We start from the raw sequence: 15,356 nt of genomic DNA, 5'->3' as shown, positions 1-15,356 counted from the left end.
TTGGATTCCCACAGGTGTCTTATTTTCAAAAATGCATGGGGTTCCCTGTTTTCCCTAGTGGCTGCGACACCCCAGGGCCAAATCTGTGGGTTGTCCACAAAACCAAATACTGTAATCATTTCGTTTTCTCAGGCCCTTTGGTATACCAGTGCTTTAGCTTTTCCCTTTGCGCCCAGACAAGTGCACCCACACATGTGAGGTACTGTTTTTGTCAGGACACCTGTGGGAACGTGGGAAGGTAGGACATGTGTTGTTGCTGGTGTGTGTCAGTGGTTTCCTGGTGGCAAATGTCTGAAAATTGTCTTTTTTTCCACCACATTTTGGACTTTACTGGGCCTTGTGGGTAATAAATTCTAGGGTGATTGGCGAAAATCAGACCTCTTTTGGTTTCCACATGTCATCTTTTAGAAAATGCATGGGTTTCCCTTAGTGGATGCGACACTACGGGGCCAAATCAGTGGGTTGTTTGCAAAACCAAATACCATAAACATTTCGTCTTCCCATGGCCTTTGGTATACCAGTGGTTTAACATTTTCCCTTTGTGCCCAGATAAGTGCACCCACACGTGTGAGGTACCGTTTTTGTCGGGACACCTATGGGAACATGGGAAGGTAGGACATGTGGTGTTGCCAGCGTGTTTCGGTGCTTTCCTGGTGGCAAATGTCTGAAAATTGTCTTTCTCCCAAAATGTTGCCCTTTGCCCGGCCTTTTGAGTAATAAATTCTAGGGCGATTTGCAAAAGCCAGACCTCTTTGGATTGCCACGGGTGTCTTCTTTTCAGAAATGCATGGGGTTCCCTGTTTTCATTGGTGGCTGCGACACCCCAGGCACAAATCGGTGGATTGTCCAGGCTGCCAAATCCAGTATTCCCCAGAGCGTTTGATGTACCAGTGGTTTAGCCTTTTCCCTTTCCGTCCAGGTCAGTGCACCCACACATGTGAGGTACCGTTGTTGTCGGAACACCTGTGGGAACGTGGGAAAGTAGGACATGTGGTGTTGCTGGTGTGTTTTGTTGGTTTCCTGGTGCTAAATGTCTGAAAATCTAGTTTCTTTCCCCTACATGTTGGACTTTGCCTGAACTTGTGGGTAATACATTCTAGGGTGATGCGTGAATGTCAGACCCCTTTGGATTCCCACGGGTGTCTTTATTTAAAAAATACAAAAAAACAACAAAGCTTGTCCCCACAGGCAGTGGTATAAGGGTAATGTGGTATATAAATTACCTACATCCCCACCATTTTTTCTGAACATAGAAACCACAAAAATTAGAGAATAGAAGGTCTTGTATCACTCCTCTCTGGATGTGTGGATCAATATTTACCAGATAGTGTCCTGTTGTGGACTGTATATTCAAAATAACATCATGTGTATGCAGAATCCCACCATTTGTACCTTACTCTGAGCCATTTCACTCAGTCAAGAGAAAAGGGTCTTCACTGAACATGAAGTTTAACAATAAACTCAGAAATGCTTTTCATGGTTTATTACAAAGCTTGTGTCAATGTTTTATACAAAAGCTCACAAAATATTCCAAAACATATAACAATATTTTTATAAAACAGACTCAACTTTAAACATACTATAGAAAGACAAAAACAACAACTGATCATCTAAATCATTTCAAATTGTCCCAAAAAGTTGTTTTGATATCAACAAATAAAGCCGAGAAAACAACGAAAAAAGAAGAAAGAAAACTTTCCAATCTGCATGTGAATTCACTGAAAAGTCAAAAAGTTAAATTAGTGTCCTAGAGTGAGAAATGCTAAAAAGGAATTAAAGCAAATGCATTTCTTTCCAGGAAAACCAACCAATTTCCATGACATTCGTAAGCTGATGGTTTTCAGACCACAATCTCAGTGGTGGTACAACTCAATTAAAATTTTGAGAGTTGAAAGCATCCTACAATACCAAACAGAGGTTTTTTAATAATTTTTGTTGTAGGACTTGAGATTGAATCTCTCATAGGAAATAGTTCATGTATGAACACCGTATCGTTCTTTCTTACAATACTGCTCGTATATGGCCTGTATTGGTGTGTATAGGCACACCACTCACTCTTGCTTGAAAAGTCAAGGTGGCGTGGTGAAATATTTTTCGGCGTGTTAATCTGTAGGTAACCTCCTTCCTCAGGACCTAAGGTCAGATATGTAAGAGTACTGTCCCTAAAGAAAAGGGAGAGATGAGAAATAAAGAAAATAACAGGTCACTGACATAAAAGGGATGGAAGAGTCCAGCTCGCCACCCCTGTCCCCACACCATTAAGGGTTATTAAAACTAAAGCAAAACCAATAAGTAATTTGGAACAGGCTGCACAATGTGAAGATAACAAAAATGTACAAGAAAAAGAAAGGCAAAAAAGTACATAATCGTGCAGACATGCAATGTTTGAAGAGGGCTGGTTGCCCCAGAAACACAAAAAATTGAATATAGAGAGAATGCCAGCAGTTCATGTTCACCAAGGCATTATGTCCAGGTAGAGGGAGGAAGAGTCCTATTGGAGTAAGGCCAAAGGGCCAAAAAGATGTCATTGTGTCTGTGCCAGACCAAGTGCCTGCTGCTTTTAAGTGTATTGCACGAAAAAGCCCATGGATCTTGGGGTTCCTACTCGGATGAAACCTGAAGTATTGCACCCGAACTAGGTCAACATTTGATGTGGGAGCCATGACATTGATGTCTAGAACATCAGTGGGATATAAACATCCAAGCAACAAAGGGGGAGGCAAACAGAGCGTAATCCAGACTGCCTATATATATGCTTAGTGGTGTTCTAATGATGTATTTCTAGGAACCGCCACTGGGAGCCCGAAAGAAAGCACAAATAGATGAATAACGACGGGGGGAGGCAAACAGAGCGTAATTATTTAAAAAATGCCTGTGGTTTCCTGTTTTTCTTAGTGGCTGCAACACCCCGGGGCCAAATCTGTGGGTTGTTCTGACGGATCAAAGTCCGGAATTAACGCATCCAACCATATACTAATGACACGCCAGTCACGAGGATTCGAAGTCAAATATATTTATTCAATAACAGCATTTGATCAAATGGATCTCAGCGTCCAACGATGTGTAAGGCGGACACCGTGAGGTGAGAGAGAGCGAGCTTCAGTACAACACACACATATATAGCAAACTTCACAGCATTAGAAGGTATTGCCCGGCCCCCTTTGTTCAGACGTCATTAGGCTAGGGTTCAAGGGGTTACTGTGTTATTCATTACAATAACACATCATACATTCTTACTGCCAGTGTCAAGACACTTTACTATCTGAGAACCGGGTGCATCTGGTCGAAGAAAGACATACCATGTTCCCTATAACGAGGTGGCATTCCTTGCTTTACTAGCTAATGTTATCTTTCTGTGCTAAGGTCAGACAGTTCTGAAGCAGAAATGAATAACAACTTCCGTGGAGGAGCACATACAGCCATGTATAATTCTTTCTAGCTGCCTGCTATAATGGCCTAACTAGACAGGACGGCACCTGGGTTTGCTGATTACTCGTGCTTATGTACAGCTTCAAGGTTCTCTCATTATAAGACCAAACAATTCATGTGGCAGCCTGGCATTCCAAGCTATGTAAGCAACTCAAAGTTCAAGCAGCGGTCGGTACTGTGCTCAAGCTGAAAACCAGAATATATATATGCGACGAGCAGAGAGCAGAACAAAAACTCAAAATGGCCTCCTTACACAAAATGGCTTCTCAAGCAATGGTTTCAGGTTCACATGTTGCGACATTGTTTCATGATGCGAAAGTGGTACGAGTGTGCTTAGGCCAATACATAATCAGACGGTATAGTTGCATTTATGTTTCTACAAAGCCTCCTTTTGGCCTAAGCCAAGAGAATCACCCAAAAACTGCATCTTCCTCAGACAAGGTGTCTGCGCTGTTGTCGTCGGAACAACCCGAATCATTCTCATTGAAAATGTCAATGGACATGAATTCTTTAATCGTGGCATCTTGTGCTACCATTGCATTGTTGGTGATTTTGGACAGTTCGGGTTTCAGCTTGATCTTTGTGACAGCCTGTGCACAGCTACCCCCTATCATGGTGCAAATGGCGGGTAGACACTGCACGCAGCAACAACAGAAGACTACGATACTGAGTATTATGGCCAGGAATGAGAATATTTTCCACCACCAGGATCTTAGCATGTCCCAGAACCAGCCACCAATGTTCCAATCTCCCTTGGGGACATGTCTTTCTGTACTTAGTAGATGCAATCTTTTTATTGCTTTGAATATCGTGGGGAGGAGTCAGGTACGAAAACACAGCACGCGGATCCCACCAATTTGCATACACCTCTGCGTTCTGCCAGGATGACGTCAAGCATCATCCTTTTTTGAAGGGCCACCAATCGGCTTGCTTTTTGCTCCAATGTCATATTATACATTGGGCCTCATTACGAGGTTGGAGGTAAGGGAAAAACGATGACGGTAAAGGATTACCAGCATCGCATACCGCTCCGGGCTATTCCGACCTAAGAACCTGGCATTAGAGGCACCGCTAATAACGGTGCTTCTAATAGCGGCAAGGGCGCGGGCACGCGGGCCTTCAGGCCGGCAATACCAGTATGCTGCTAATGGGAGGACATCACAAGTCAGGCAGACGTGCAAAGACCAGCATCATGAAGGAGCTAATAGTGGATACCGGCATGCCGGCAATACCGGCATTGCGAAGCACCCGTAAACTGCTATGTGCAGTGTTCCCAACTGCCACAGGTGCACACAATCAGCACAGGTGGAGGCAATGGAGTCTGGGCCAGCACAAAAGGAGCACAACCACACACCACACCCCTTCCCACACCAAAATGATTCCACTACTAGTAGCAATACTGGGACTGGAGGTCATGCTTGCATTGCTACACCAGCAACAACAACTACAACAACAACAACAGCAGGCACCACAGAGGAGACACAGGAGGAGAAGGAGGGTGAGACAGGCCCAACATGCCCCACCAGTGCAGCCAGTCTTACCGCGCAGGCAGCCCCCAATCCCTCACATCGGAGCGAGTCCATTCAACCTAACCCCTGAACAGATCCACACCCTGTACCGTCTGGACCGGGACGCCATCACCACCATCGTGGACATGACACACAACGACATCGCCAGCCTCACTGACATCCGTACCGCCATCCCCCCTCTACTGAAGGTGGTATCTGTGCTCCACTTCCTGGCCACAGGCACCTACCAGCACACAGTGGGGCAGATGCATGGCATATCACAACCATTATTTTCACGCACGCTGAACCAAGTGCTTAATGCCATCCTGAAGCACACAAGCGACCACATATCCCTACCACGGACTGCCCAGGATATCTCCAACACCAAAACTGGCTTCCATGCACTGGAAGGCATGCCAAATTGCATCGTGCCCTCGACTGCGCCCATGTGGAATTGGTGGTCCCATATGCCATGGAGGTAGTGTACCGCAACCATAAACTATACCACTCCATCAACGTGCAAATGGTATGTGACTCAACCAAGATCATCACACATTGTTGTGCCCGATTTCCCGGATCAACCCATGATTCAATGGTCCCGCGGAACTCCACGTTACCACGCTACATGGAGCGACATGCTGGACAACGCGTCTGGCTGCTTGGTGAGTTGCATGGCAAGCACATGGCAGTGTGATGGGGGAGATGCATACCTCACCTGGGTGAGATTGGGTGGGGGAGATGCATGCTTCACCTGGGTGAGATTTGGGGGGGAGAGATGCATACTTCACCTGGGTGAGATTGGGGGTGGGGGAGAGATGCATACTTCACCTTGGTGAGATTGGGGGGAGAGATGCATACTTCACCTGGGTGAGATTGGGGGGGGAGATGCATACTTCACCTGGGTGAGATTGGGGGGGGGTGCATACTTCACCTGGGTGGTATTAGTTGTGCGACGGGACAATGTCCATACTGCAATACACTGTGCCCCAAAGCATCCCAGACTGAACTTGACACCTGAAACCAATATGCAAGACGTAAGCTGCACAACAATGACAACATGCCAGTACTGCAACCATACCATATCCATCAACACGTACACTGCACATCATCAGACCGTACCCTCTGCAACACAATGCAGCAACATGCTGTCAGTATGCCCAATGCAAATGACCGCTGAACAGCATCACACCAGACATGCGTCCATGTCAGAATTCCTCTTCACTGGTTGACCCCGTAGTGTAGAACAAGAATTCTTCCCACCAATGTACCCCTCTGAATGGTAACAATACACATACAGAGGGATCAATTAATTGAAAGATGTTTGGATATCACTCCGAGACCACCGTAGCTGTAGAAGGAAAGAAGCACAATTAGTATCCAAGTATACTGTGTGGCTTCACTAAATACTAACACTCCTCCCACACTAACCTGCTCAAAGATAGACTTGATCCTAAGTTGATTAACCACGATCTGAGCAGGAATCGGGAAATACTAGGAATATTCTGCAAAAACAAGCGACCTCTCTGGTTACAATCCCTATTAACACTAAACTACCAAGAACAAGAAAATACACAGAGATTCTTACCAGAGGGATTCCAGGGTTAATTGCACATAGTAAATGTTTGTGATGAAAGAGAAAGATAATTTCCGTCTGAGTTAGAAGAAATACGGAAAGTCAAATTGTTTTTACCTAATGGTAAAACAACTCCTGTGATGCAGCGGACGCTGTCCCACGTTGCAGCGGAGGCTGTTTCGCTGGACGGCGGATGTCTTCCCACGCCGCTCCCGGAGCGTAGCTGATGCTGTCCCACGTTGCAGCGGAGGCTGTCCCGCGGCGCAGCTGAGGCTGTCCCACGTTGCAGCGGAGGCTGTCCCGCGGAGCAGCTGAGGCCGTCCCACGTTGCAGCTGAGGCCGTCCCGCGGAGCAGCTGAGGCTGTCCACGAAATAACAAATACTGTGTTTAACAGTACAAGAAGTAACCAGAAAAGTAGCAAGAGTGAATGAAGTCAACAACTTCAAAAGAAATCCTTTAAACAATCCGGGTCAAATCCATACGAGCAAATTTAGACTAGGGATTAGGCAATATCAACATCTAAGGGCAGAAGGTAAGGGTCGAAAACCAGTAGATCACCGAAGCACCAAAACAGACTAGGAATATCCAAAAAGCAAGGTCGGTTAGAGAAGCAAGGGTTCAAGATACCAGGTTAACAAGATGCGAGGCAAGTAAACAAGTAGCGCCAAACATGCTTGATCAGAAGCACTGAGCAAGCAGGGGGGCGGGATTAAATACCCAATGTCACATGATCACCGCCATGAACCAGCACGCACGTTGCGTCTCCTTAGCAACGTATTGCTAAGCTTCCATGGCAACCTCCAGCCGCCTCGGAAGCCCGAAGTTCGAGATATTCCTCCCCGTGAACCACAACACGAAGTTCGGCCGACTCCCGTGATTTTTCTGGTGGCACAAAAAGTACATACACCGTTCCGAGAACCTGCGCGCATAACAGTCCATGAGTGCGCACAAAGGAATCACACAAAGGCAGTACATAGATTGTCACTGGCACACCACCACAGAAGTGCAGAATGCCAGCATGAGAACATCAAGCATGGAAGGGCAGATCATTAAGAGTCTGGTGGCAACAGTGACAGGATCAATGCATACAATTAACTACACATCACATAGATCTTGGCAACTACTGCCGTAGGCAACCACAGTGCATGAACACTAGCAAGGAATAGGACACCCTGCATCAACTTGACAATGCAACCCACACCTGTGGACCATGTGACTTCACACATTGGGGTTACTTTGAACATCTCCATTAATGCAGGGATATGTGGATGTGAGCAACAAATAACTGCAGGCTTGTGAGTGATACGTGCAGGTTCCATTTCATGATATCACTCACACATATCCAATGTTGCACGCATGCACATGATGCTGGCTATCCCTTGGAGAGGTGGTTCCTTACCCCTCTCCGGAACCCGCAGAACAGGCACGAAGAGGACTACAATCGTGCACATACCCATACCCGTGTGGTGATCGAGCAGACCTTTGGCCTGTTGAAGGCACGGTTTCGCTGCCTTAGCAGGTCGGGTGGGGCACTCCTGTACGGGCATGAGAAGGTGGCCAAGATCATCATGGCATGTGTCATGCTGCACAAAATGTGCATCTGACGGAACGTGCCTCTGCCCCCTGACATTGAACTGCAACCGCCAGGTGAGGCTGAGGAGGAGGAAGAAGATGCGGTTGCACGCCAGGCATGTGCCGATGCACAGGAGGGACATGCTGTGCGCCAGAATGTGATAGACCAATATTTCTAATACACATGGATGCGGAGGGTGCCATGGAGGTGGGACTCAGGGCACTGGGTGTGGGTGGGACATGGACACTGTGCACTGTTCACCAATAAAGCACACATACACAATAAGCAATGTCCAGTCATGTGATTTTCCTTGACACAACGGGTGTATTAACCATAAAGTTAACACCTGCAAATTGATAAGAGCGGGCAAACCCTTCCTATCCAACAATAGTTGCATCACACTTGCGAGAGACCTCGTGTTATCGAAGCTGGACTATTGCAACTCGCTCTACATTGGGGCCAATAAGGAAGTTATCAAAATAATTCAAATCCTGCAGAATAACGCAATTAGAGCAGCACTAGGTATTCCCAGGAGAGCCCACATCACCGAACCTAGAAGAGCCAACAACTGGCTCTCCACTCAGGAGAAAATCCAACTAAAAGTGGCCTCTCTTGTTCACAAATGCCTAAATAATGCCGCACCACGTTACCTCTCTGCGAGATTCATGAGAACCAAACCAACAAGACTCACCAGATCTGCCCGCTCGAACAACATCTCTATACCTAGATTTAAACTGTCCAGAGTCGGTGGCTGTAGCTTTCAGGTTAAAGCAGCCCAACTTTGGAACTCCCTACCACCCACCTTGCGGACAGATCAACCATACCCGACTTTCCGACATAATCTTACAAAGTGGATCAAAGACGTAGACAAATAACAGACCACTAATTTGCCTGGACCCATCCCATATGCCCATCTCCTTCCGGCCTTTTTGCACACACCTACCTCCCAGCAGTTACGGCCTGCCTGAGTAGGACTGTAAATATGTGTACCATTATTCCTGCCCTTTGTGTATACTCTATGTATATATCTTGTTTCTTCATTTACCACGTGATTTGTAACCAAGCTGTGAGTTGTCTTAAAATGCGCCCGGTTACCCCTGGGTCTGGTGCGCTATACAAGTAATAAAAACAAACAAACAAACAAAGTGTATAGAAAGTGCATAAACCCCCCACCCCACACACCCTCTCCCTCCTCCCCCCCACAACTCCCCCACACACCTTCTCCCCTCTCCCACTCCCCCCACTACTCTCCCACACACCCTCTCCCCTCTCCCACTCCCCCCACAATTCCCCCACACATGGTGTGCACTTCAGTGCAGCATTAGTCAGCAAGAGTTCCCATTATCAGGCTGCCTCTACTTCCCATGTCCTCTACCAGCATCGGGTGGCGCCATGTCTGACCGCCGCAAGGTCCGCGTGGACCTGCGCAGGAGGCTGGTCTGCCTGGAGCTGGCAGAGGAGGAGGTGCCTGGTTGCTCTAGTCCCTCTGCGGGACACTGGGTCTCCATGGCATCTGCGATGCGGCTGAGGACCTGCCTCACAGCAGCCAACTCATCACAGATGCGTGTGGTACTCGCTTCTATTGCGACTGTAATGGCTGTAGCGTATTCACGGCACTCCTCCCTCGCCAAGGCACATTCTCTCACGTGCTGGCCGACCAGCGCTGTGAGCTCTTCTTGGCGCTGTTGGATGAGGGCGATTCCCTGGTCTCTGTCCCTGACACCGGTGGATGTTGATGCAGCGTGTGGCATGGGTCCCCCATCATGTGTGCTCTCCGTGGGGCTCCATCTCCCTGGCAATGACTCACCTCCAGACAGCTCATGGCTGCTGACATTGGATGTGGGGTGTGGGGTGAGGTGGTGTGACAGCTGCGGGCTGGGTGTGCCCTGTGTTCCGGGTGTTTGGCAGTGTCCCTCTTCATCCGACAGGGGTGCTGTGTCAGCTGCTTCTCCAACAGAACTGTTGGCAGCGGACAGTGAGCCATCAGCCACTGGATCCTGTGCGGTGGTAGTAGCTGGTGTGGGTGCTATCGCAATGTCAGTGCCCCTTTCACGCCTCGGTGCCGTTGCATCCTGAGCTGCTTTGGGCTTCTGTGGCAGTCCAGGTTTGCCTGTGCCCCTTGATGTGGTAGGCCTGTTGCCTCCATCCGTGCCCCTGGCCTTCTTCATGGGTGTTGTGGCCTGCGCCGCAGATTCCTGGTCCTCGCTGTCAGATTGTGAGCCTGTGGGGGACCAAGAGAGGGACAGCATCAATGATGGTTCTACGTGCATCATGCATATATTGGTATTGTTGCAGTTCTCTACATTTGAGGGTATTTGGACTTGGAGTTGTGACATACAGGTTGCTTGCCATATGGGTGGGTCATGCAGGCATACGTCTGGGTGACACATGTATGAGGTGCTGCATGCATGTGGATGTGATGTTGCCGTGGACAGCCTATAAGCAGGGTTGTGTACATGTGAGTGTGTGATGGCCCATGCATTGGCTCATTTCTCTGTCACATTTGGGGGACATCATCATGCTTTGCATTACAGTGGTTTGTGTGGACACTCACCTCCATCAGCCGATGACGGCGCTCCACGCTCCATTTCCCCCACTCCCTCAATTGTCTCCATGGAAATTGTGCTGGCACATGTCTCCTCCCAGTGAGTCATCTTGATCGGTGAGCCTCTTCCGCCACCTGTTCCCATGCCCTGGCTCCGATTGGCTGCAAGAATGCTCCTGACGCGTAGTCACAGGTCATCCCAGCACATGCGCACGTCCTTTACGGTGCAGGGGGTGGTACCGACCGCACTGACTTTGCGTGTCACCTCCTCCCAAATCTCCTTCTTTCTCATCTGGGCAGCTCGCCGCATATCTGCCACAAACACGACCTCCCCATTTTCAGCAAGGGTGTCCGCGAGCATGTTTAGCTCCTCCACCGAAAAACGGACATTGCGCTGGCGCGCAGCACCTTTCTTCAGGGCCTTGGGCATGGTGATGGAGTGGTAGGTGAAGTTGGGGCTGCTGTTATGCTGATGCAGGTCCTGGGTGCTGAGGATGGCAATGGATTGCGTTTTTCAAGATGGCCGCCGTGCTCTTTACCATTCCTGTGCACCATTCCTGTGCGATGATGCTACTTCCGGTTCCGCTTATTTACGGTGACCAATGATAGCGGTCACCGCTAATGCCGTATCCATTGATGCCGGTAGTGCTGTCAGCGCTTTCCATGATGCCGCTAAGGTCCATTTTTTAGACTTTAGCGGCATGCCGTTAATGTCGTTACCGGCATGGCGCAAAGCTTGTGCCTCCGATCTCGTAACAGCCCTCTGTTAGCGGGCTCTTTGCTACACGGACACGTTTTTTGCTCCATGCCGGTAAAGACAGTTACTTACCTCCAAACTCGTAATGAGGCCCATTGTCTGTTGTTTCGTTCATTGTTTTCTCCAGCACTCTAGCTAATCTTCTAATGTTGTATGAGTTGATTAACTGTCCCCAGAAGGGTACAAAAGATTTTGCCACATCCCCAAAAATCTCCCAGGTTGTATCACCATCTACGTGTCGCCTGGGGCTTGATTTGGAAATTTCGGAAGTCGTTGCAAGATATACCCCTCGCAGGAGTATCCCCAAGTAGCAGGTACCTCCCCAATCTCTGGGTAACCATGGGTATGCCTCATCCTGGCATACAAAATAAACGGGACCCCCATATGTACAACGGTCTGTCTTCATGCCCTAAGACAGCAGTATTTGCGCACCTATCAAATTTACCCATTTGGCGAGTGCCATTTTTTCGCATACGCAACGGAACAGAGTGTGGGCTATGGTTGATTGTGTAGGAGGGTGGTATGGCATCCCTGTTGCCCACAGGAGCCATCTTGAAAGTGATCGTAGATTGATAGGGTCTGGAAAGCCTATCGACAGGTCTGGTGGATGCAATATTTGGTTTGCTTTTATCTGCAAATAACGAACAACCCAATGGTGCCAATACAAGTCTCTCAAAATCATTAATGTTAGTACCATCGAAGTTCCCTGTAGCACTATCATTCCATCTTCCAGAAAATAGCGCTCTAAGAGAGACATAACAGGCAGTAGTCAGAGGGAGAGGATGTATGTACCAACCCAGCCCCCTTTCCCCCGTGCTGTGGCAGATGTGAACATACCCTGCAAATGATTTTGTTCAGAATGGCATGTGTAGCGTTCATTATCAGCAAGAGGGTGTTGTTGTCATAACCCCCTCTATGTTTAACATCCCGAGGATGGAGAGTATGAGAAAGGACATGTGAGGTAACCATTGTAGTAGTGCTCATAGTCGGCAACATCGCATCAAGCGGATGTAAGTGCTCTAACTACCATAACAAGATTATCAAACATATTGCAATACATGTGAATATTGAGATCGATACACATTTGGCCTTCAAGGACCATCGCTTCATCTGTATATGTCTAACTTCATCAAACTGGTCATCTGCATTGCTGGAACGAGTGGACACAAACACAGGCATAATTCTCTAAAGGTTTCTCAGCGTCCATTATAAAGCCTCGCTGTCGAGCTTTTTCAGTTTATACGTAGGCAGCACCTGATCGCACAGATATTCAGAACACCATAGAAAGCATCCCGTTAAGTAAATGTGTATGCTATAGGAGGATTATCTCCAATGAGGAAGAATATGACAAGAAAGCAATTGACTTAACAAAGACATTCTTACTGAGAGGATACAAGGAAGAAAAAGTGATGAAGCATGCTACAGAGGTGAAGAATACATCTAGGACAGAAGCCTTAAAAACCAAAATCAAAAACAAAGAGACAGAATTGGTTTATGTTACAACTTATTCTCAACACAGTAATTGCATCAAAAAAATCATCAAGAAAAACTGGAAATTATTGAGTATGGACCCAACTCTGTTAGCTTTATTTCCCAATCCACCATTATTTGCCTACAGTAAGAGCTGACCCATACGGGATCACTTAATTAAATCGGACTTTGGCCATGTGAAATCAAACCAGAAGACCTTCAATGGAACGATTCCATGCAACAATTGGAAATGCTGTAACAATGTGATCAAGGGGAATTACGTCAATCACCCTCGTCACGGACACAAGATAGCGCTAACCCACACATCCACATGTGATACTATGAATGTTGTATATGGCATTAAATGCCCATGCAGAGTCTATTATGTAGGACTTACCAGCAGGAAAGCAAAAACAAGGTGGAGGGAACACAAATCAAACATTAGACAACAATTGGCAAAATCACCAGTGGTGCAACACTTTAAAGAACTGAAACATTCAATTGCTCAGATCCAATTCATCATCCCCGAACATGTAACTCTACCCAGGAGAGGAGGTAAAATGACAAAGCGTTTACAGCAGAGAGAGATCTATTGGATTGAAAAACTAGACAGCATGCACCCTCATGGGATGAACCATGAATGGGAATTAAACTGTTTCTTATGAAGACAAACGTCACTCAAAATTGAAAGATATTTACCATATCCATAATTACTCATAATTCATGGAGATAACATAGAAGCAGTCAAAGAAAAATCCGATTCTGCCCGTTGTTAAACATATGTGCATGATTCTAAATGGCAAAAAGAAGGGAAGAAATAGACTGTAACATCAAATAATGTTATTTCATGCAATCTGGGTGAATTAATACAGAGAGGAGATTGAAGCGGACATGTCCTGTGAATTCTGTCAAATTTCATCCCAACAGAGGAGACACAAGAGTAACACAAGCCGTGCAAACCAAGTGAATAATACATCCAAGATGGCGGAACGATAGCGACTTGCATACACTGCTCAGAACCTATAGAAGACAGACTAGTTTCCTAGTTGCTAAACAACGCTGATACAGCAACCGGAGAACGCAGCAGACGCGAGGGGAGACAGAACCGGCAACAGTGTACGGCGCAGGACTCACTGGTAAGATCGCTAATAATCCGAATCAAACACGCTACCCGTGATTAAAATATAACATCTGACTCACATGGACACACGCATGTCTCCGCAGGAAGGACTCATTAAAATACAGGCACAATTCCACAGCGTGATCGACACTGGTGGAAACGGAGTGCTCCTAATTCAACAACAGCTTGCATTCATCATTCACCACAAATGCACTTGGTACCCCCATGCAGTGAGGTTCTTTTTGAACAAATAGAATAGAAAGAACTGTACCTCACTGAAAAGAATCAAGTGACATAATAGTGGGACTCAGTGCTATTTAAGTGACTGGTCCCACATTATGTCATAACAATAAACAATCATTCACGATAAGAAGCAGTGCAGACACAGATTTCTCTTTACTTAACAGTGTACTTCAATTACAGAATGGACACGAACTGTAACGGAAAGTGAGCGACCAAATAATACACATGAGACGGAATCTCCCAAGACAATGTGTCACTGATCAGACACACATCCAAAGGTTGGTGACTGTTTGAAGCTGAGAATATTGTTAAATTAAGAATGTTAAACCGAGGAATACTTATATTAAGTAACAGAAACATATTTTCTGTTACCTTTAGATGAATTACTGAATATATCTGTTATCTACATCTGAAGAAGGGCTCAAGAAAGCCCGAAATGCGTAATGAAAGATAGAGGTTGTCTTTGTAAGGAAGAATCAACTTGAACAGGACATTGACTTAAAAATCCTATCAAGATATCAGATAAACCTGGAGTCACTTGAGTGCAAGATAGAACTTTTTATGTTACTTGAAGAAAAATTCCCTCTTTTTTTAGGTTCAGGAACACCTAACAGAATTTGTTTCATATTGTTTTTTAAAAAAAGGAATGTTACATACAATGTAACGATTTATAATTGCAATGGTTATGTATGGTTGATTATGTTTACTGAAAATCAAAAGAACAGTTTGTTCTCAAATTAAATCTCGTTTGATGTTGAAACTTTCCCTGAAATTACTCATAAATATATGAATGATTATTTGATTTGAATTTTTTCCGATAATATCGGACAAGAGTGTGCCCTTGTCACTGCCTCTCGTTGACCACGGGAGACCATTGTAGCTTGTATGTCCTTGCTAACCCCTGCCCTCTCTCTCGAGCTTCCGGCAGAGGACTAATGGGGGGGCTGGCGTAACACAAATGTCCTTCAATCCGTCGATCCAGAAATAACGTATAAAAAGCACAGAGGTGTCGGAACAATGACCCTGCTTGTCCCCACAAGGACCAAAGACTGCTCCCTCATAAAAACACCGGGAAAGCTTGTGTCAGTGCCTTATCTCGGCTTCATACACTCCCTTTCCCTTACTCCTCCCCCCGGC

General features: G+C 46.5%; 1 protein-coding gene across 1 annotated transcript in view; it reads left to right on the top strand.

Moving 5' to 3' along the window:
* Nucleotides 1-15,356, top strand: part of ABO (ABO, alpha 1-3-N-acetylgalactosaminyltransferase and alpha 1-3-galactosyltransferase) — a 911,475-nt gene that overhangs the window by 425,051 nt on the left and 471,068 nt on the right. The gene's annotated exons all lie outside the window — the stretch shown is intronic.

The sequence above is a fragment of the Ambystoma mexicanum genome, chromosome 8 (genome assembly GCF_040938575.1).
Source record: "Ambystoma mexicanum isolate Mex_15411 chromosome 8, UKY_AmexF1_1, whole genome shotgun sequence".
Taxonomy (NCBI): Eukaryota; Metazoa; Chordata; class Amphibia; order Caudata; family Ambystomatidae; genus Ambystoma; species Ambystoma mexicanum.
Note: the sequence above shows the minus strand (reverse complement) of the source record. Positions and strands in the feature narration are given on the sequence as shown.